Here is a 6,897-nt window from a genome sequence, read left to right on the forward strand (position 1 = left end):
CATTATTTTTCAGACAGATTGTGCACCTGCCTATGACATAGTCAACCTGTTCAAGCAAATATGGTGCCCAAAAACCATACTCCTTTGTGATCTTTCTCCTAACCTCCCCCCTTGCAACATGAGCTAACCCATGTGCTTCCTGAATCATCAGGCCTAATAGGTCTAGAGGCGCTACTATCAACCCCTCATGGTTTCTCCAAAGACCAGTAGCATCTTTGACGGCACCTCGGTCTAGCCATAACTGTTTGTCAATCGTAGAAGCAGCTTCCTGCATCAAAATCACATCCTTAAGCGTAATTTTGTCTTCCAAGTCCACTCCATGAGTGACCAGAAAAACCTTGCCCAATTTGTCCGCTCCTGTGACTGCTTTTGCAGCTTCATCAGCAGCTTTGTTCCCTTGTGTGACTTTTGACATCTGTTTTATGGGCTGCACACTTAGCTATCGCTATCTCTTTAGGCTTCATCATAGCACGCAACAGTTTCATTATTTGCGCATGATGTTGTATCGGAGAACCATCCGTTTTCTTAAACCCTCGACCTTTCCACACTGCTCCAAACAAATGACATACACTATGTGCATATGCAGAATCATTATATATCGTCACTCGCTTTCCTTCTGCTAACAAACACTCTTCTGTTAGCCCAACAAGTTCAGCAAGTTGTGCTGATGCAGGCTGTGGTATTACTTCAGCCTTTTCAACAACAAATCCAGTTCCTTGAACTTTAACTACTGCATAGCCAGCACACAATTTATCTCCCACAAGATAACAACACCCATCAGTCCAATACTCCACGTCTGCCTCACGTAATGGAAGGCTTGCAAATCTGATCTAAGCCTCGAGTATTTCTCTGCTTCTTGAACACAATCATGTGGCTCACCATCCTCTGAAGTTGGCAAATTCTCGGCTGGATTAATCGTATCACACCTCACTAGGGTGACATCTTCCTGCTCTAAGAGCCTATGATAGTCTCTGAGCCTAGGCATAGTCAATGTATATTTTCCATAGTTCAGAAGATTTCTGAGACTATGATGGGTAAGGATTGTTACTGGGTAACCCATCGTAACAGATTATGCTTTGTCATACATTGAATATACTCCCACCATTGCTCTGTAGCACAGTGGTAGCCCTAGTTCTACTTCTGAATAGGCAGTAGAGTAGTAGGAAATAGGTTGAGGATTCGTCCCTGTACCTGTCGGCTGACAAAGAACTGCACATGCATATTTACCTCCAGTAGAAGTAGACACATATAGCAAGAAATTCTTAGAGTAGTCTGGTAGTGTGAGTGCAGGTGCCTCCTGTAACCTCTGTTTGATCGTTTCAAATGCTACAAGGCCTTCCTGTGTCCAGGAAAGATTGCTATGGAGTTGTCCATTCCCAGTATCTTTAACCATAGCTCTCAAAGGTCCCTACTTCATTCACTGCTCTCAAATCATGAACCATACGATAAGTCTCATCGGGTTTCTTCAAAGGCAACAAAGGTGTGTTACTCAGAGGATTTTTTATTGTCTTCAAAACACCTGCTTTCGAAAGTCCTTCAATTTGTGGTTCGATCCCTTGGATTGCTTCATCTTTCAATGGATACTGATTCTTCTAAGGAGGTCTGGCTCCTGGTCGAAGTTCAACTTTCACCGGTTGGGCTGATTTCACAAGTCCAATATCGGCACTGTGTTGAGACCACAAACCTTCTGGAACTTGTTGCAACATCTCCTCTTTCATAGGGTCTGAATCCATCTTCGCACTTCAAACAGATTAATGTGTCATCCGTACAGCTTGTGGCTGTCCTTGTCCTTGAGCCGAAATCATGATCTTGAGAAATCGCTGATCTTCACTCCTCCAAATCGGCAAATTCTCTTTCATTGGTACGGAAACAGCTTTCTCTGCTTCTGTCATCATTTCTCCTATATGCTTCTGCTCATAGTCTTCAGAAACCAACAAGGTCACATGTGGCACACTCTTCTCAATCTCAAATTCTTTATCCAGATAATCGTCTGTGTTTATCTTCATAGCTGCTCCTTGTGGTCCTAAAATTATGCAACATGAGTTGAGTTGAACTTTCTTTGGTTGATGACTCAACCATTCCTCTGAGTTCGATTGGGCAGCATTCTTGAAATACTTGAGTGTACAATGAAATTGATATTCCGGAAGCCTCGCATCTGGCATGTTTGCCACAATGAATTTCTCCCATATCTTAGCCTGCTTCAAAAAATCTGCACTGAGATTTCCAATCCAAAATACTGAAGAAGAATCCATCTCTGTCGTCATCTGTCGTCACCTCTGTAGCTCAGCTGGTAGAGCACGGCGCTTGTAACGCCAAGGTAGTGGGTTCGATCCCCGGGACCACCCATACACAAAAAAATAAATAAAAAAAATTATGCACGCATGACTGTAAGTCGCTTTGGATAAAAGCGTCTGCTAAATGGCATATTATTATTATTATTATTATTATTATTATTATTATTATTATTATTATTATCATCAACAATTGGTAAACCTTTTCTTTTGGCACTTCTACCAGACAGCCGTCTGGCGTGCATTTTATTGTACAATTCAATCTACACAATGCATCTCTTCCCAACAATGCAATAGGTGTATGTTCCGATAACAGTATGGGTATTGTAGTTTTCTGATATTTATAGCAGAGCTCAATTGGTTCCGTAAGAGGAATCAGCTGTTTCACTACCTCAAATCCAATTGTCCAAATCAGTTGATTGGACATAGTGTGATGTGTAGCATCTTCAGGCCGAACACAGGTGAAAGCAGCTCCGCTATCCGCCATCACTTCCAATGGTCGATTGTTTACTTTCACCTCAATTGTTGGATCTTTTCCCGGTCCTGATGCTACCAGCTGACACCACCCTTTTGGATCTTCTGGGCACCTCTAGAATCCTTGCTCCGGGCCCCTATAAGGGTTCACCGGTCCTCCAAATGATCTTGACTGGCCTCTGTATCTTCCTCTGAAATTTCCTCTGGTGTTTCCTCCTGGCCCATTACACTCATGGGCAAAGTGACCAATCTGTCCACAATTATAACACACTTCTGAAGATTGCTGGAAGTATGGCTTAAATCTTCCTCCTCTTCCTAAGCCTTCTCGTCCTCTTCCTCTCCAATTCTGTGTCTGTCCAGAAACTGGCTGTGGATATGAAACAACTGATCCCACTAATGGTGGCTGGTACAATTGCGGTTGGACCTGGTTCGGTTGAAGCTGTGGCAGTGATTGTTGATTTGGTGAACACTGATTCTGCATAACCAAAGCCTGTTTCTTCTCCTTCTTCTCCTTCTTATTCTCCACCAGTTGTATTTGATTGAGTTTTCTGAGAGTTTCTTGGTCCTGTTCTTTCATTGTGTTCCTTTTTCCTGTATAGATCCACTTGATGGGCTATATGATCTGTATAGACACCTTTTGTCATGCTTCCAAGTCCAACCACCTCTGCCAGTTTGCTCCTTACTGGTGAGGGCAGCCCCATCTGCAGTTTAGCTCGCAAAATTGATTGCTCTATTTGACTCACATCTGGATCATTTCCGGTAATACAGTGGGGAAAAAAATTATTTAGTCAGCCACCAATTGTGCAAGTTCTCCCACTTAAAAAGATGAGAGAGGCCTGTAATTTTCATCATAGGTACACGTCAACTATGACAGACAAATTGAGGGGAAAAATCCAGAAAATCACATTGTAGGATTTTTTATGAATTTATTTGCAAATTATGGTGGAAAATTAGTATTTGGTCACCTACAAACAAGATTTCTGGCTCTCACAGAACTGTAACTTCTTCTTTAAGAGGCTCCTCTGTCCTCCACTCGTTACCTGTATTAATGGCACCTGTTTGAACTTGTTATCAGTATAAAAGACACCTGTCCACAACCTCAAACAGTCACACTCCAAACTCCACTATGGCCAAGACCAAAGAGCTGTCAAAGGACACCAGAAACAAAATTGTAGACCTGCACCAGGCTGGGAAGACTGAATCTGCAATAGGTAAGCAGCTTGGTTTGAAGAAATCAACTGTGGGACCAATTATTAGGAAATGGAAGACATACAAGACCACTGATAATCTCCCTCGATCTGGGGCTCCACGCAAGATCTCACCCCGTGGGGTCAAAATGAGCACAAGAACGGTGAGCAAAAATCCCAGAACCACACAGGGGGACCTAGTGAATGACCTGCAGAGAGCTGGGACCAAAGTAACAAAGCCTACCATCAGTAACACACTACGCCGCCAGGGACTCAAATCCTGCAGTACAAGACGTGTCCCCCTGCTTGAGCCAGTACATGTCCAGGCCCGTCTGATGTTTGCTAGAGTGCATTTGGATGATCCAGAAGAGGATTGGGAGAATGTCATATGGTCAGATGAAATCAAAATAGAACTTTTTGGTAAAAACTCAACTCGTCGTGTTTGGAGGACAAAGAATGCTGAGTTGCATCCAAAGAACACCATTCCTACTGTGAATCATGGGGGTAGAAACATCATGCTTTGGGGCTGTTTTTCTGCAAAGGGACCAGGACGACTGATCCGTGTAAAGGAAAGAATGAATGGGGCCATGTATCGTGAGATTTTGAGTGAAACCTCCTTCCATCAGCAAGGGCATTGAAGATGAAACGTGGCTGGGTCTTTCAGCATGACAATGATCCCAAACACACCGCCCGGGCAACGAAGGAGTGGCTTCGTAAGAAGCATTTCAAGGTCCTGGAGTGGCCTAGCCAGTCTCCAGATCTCAACCCTATAGAAAATCTTTGGAGGGAGTTGAATGTCCGTGTTGCCCAGCGACAGCCCCAAAACATCACTGCTCTAGAGGAGATCTGCATGGAGGAATGGGCCAAAATACCAGCAACAGTGTGTGAAAACCTTGTGAAGACTTACAGAAAACGTTTGACCTGTGTCATTGCCAACAAAGGGTATATAACAAAGTATTGAGTAACTTTTGTTATTGACCAAATACTTATTTTCCACCATAATTTGCAAATAAATTCATTAAAATTCCTACAATGTGATTTTCTGGAATTTTTTTCCTCATTTTGTCTGTCATAGTTGACGTGTACCTATGATGAAAATTACAGGCCTCTCTTATCTTTTTAAGTGGGAGAACTTGCACAATTGGTGGCTGACTAAATACTTTTTTCCCCCACTGTATTTCTCCACACTTGATGAGCTCTTGACACATAGGCTCTCAGATTTTCTTGTTGTCCTAGTGGGTCAATCAGAATGTTGTCAGGATGCACATTTGTTGGAAACATATCTTTCAGTGCTCTCCACAGCCGATTTCTACTTGCAGTTAACAACTCAGGATCATTCACTGCAGTCCCCATATATCGATTAAGTTCAGCTCTCTGAAAAATGTCTTCCATACCTGGAATCCCAAGGAGATTAGCCAAAAGTCTCTTAATGTGTCCTATGGCAGACTGTGTTCCCACCGTAATTTCTTCCAACTTTGAAATCCAAGGATATGCTCCATCTTGAAGAGTAGGCAGCTTCTCAAGTATATCTGACATATCAGTATTCTGCAACTGCTTATACTCCAGGTTCTGTCCTCGAATTATCACTGGCATCATCTTCTTACTTGTGCTCCCTTCATTGTAGGATAAAATCCTCTTGAACATGAAGCACCTTTAATCTCCAAATCTTCATCGCTGTCTCCATCTTCACTTTCGTCAGAGATCGAATCTCTTGTATCCTTCTTCTTCCAACTTCCATCACCCCTTCTTTCCGCTCTAGCCAACCTCCATCTGATCACAGGGTCATATCCACCCATGATCTCTTCTGAATCACTCTGATCATCATCTTCAAATTCCATCCTCCTGAACCTCACTCTACCCTTAGTTCCCAGACATGTCGTTTTCTTCTTACTTTGAGTTTGGATTAATCTTTATAGTCGTTTCTGCTTGTCCTCTCTCTATTATTTGTTCATCTTCATCTCTGATGCAATAATAACCCTCCTGAATGATCACTGGAAGTTGAGGATAGACATCCTTAAACTCTATTTCTTCCTCGTAAGATGGGGGTCTTTTTGCTGAATCCGTATGTGAGAAAGGTGTATTGACTTCTGCCATTAGTTTTTCTGTTATCTTCGCCTCTTTTGCCATTCTCTCTATACCTCTGTCTCTTATCTTTTGTATCTTTTATCAGTTTTTGTCCCTCATTTTCAAACAACTTAAGAACACCCAGCTCTCTTTGTCTCTTTTCTTTACGTTGTTCCCCTTTTTTCCCCTTCTTTTGATCTGGACACAAGCACTTGCATTATTTTAATTACTTCTGGGTTAAGAGTCCCTTCCACTGGCCATGGTTGTTCAATGTCAGGCCAACGTTTATTCCATTTTCCAGATAACCTTGCAATACCATTAACTAGAGGATTACTATTTTGTACTACATCAACAGGAGTAATTACTTTCGTGGTTTTGATGTCCTTTTTCCCCATTGTAACAACTCTTTTATATTCCTTTATTGTGAATTATTTATTTATTTTATTATTATTTATTTTAAACTAATTAATTTGTAAACCCAAAAATACTTTAAGCTATGTAGCTTATCATTCCCTCCTATTTTTTTTTCTTCTACCAAATTATTGATTAGTGGCAGTCTTACCACATCCGATAAAGAAAGGTAAAGGAAACTAGTCAACTTCAGAGCAATAAAAAATGAAAGACCTGTAATCCAGCAACACTACAGCACCCACAAACCAATTGCTTAATAAGCTCCCAATCACTTTAATTTTACAGAATAATCTCAGTGCTGGATTTCCAACACAACTTTAATCAAAACAACCCATGCACAAAAAACTTCAATGTGCAATTCTCAATTACATCAATTGATCAGTCTGTTGCCAAGTCCCTGTCAAATGGTCACAACATGAAATATTCTATGCATACACAATGTATCTATTATATCCTGTAAGGGAAAGTAA

Source organism: Coregonus clupeaformis, chromosome 35, assembly GCF_020615455.1.
Source record: "Coregonus clupeaformis isolate EN_2021a chromosome 35, ASM2061545v1, whole genome shotgun sequence".
Lineage (NCBI taxonomy): Eukaryota > Metazoa > Chordata > Actinopteri > Salmoniformes > Salmonidae > Coregonus > Coregonus clupeaformis.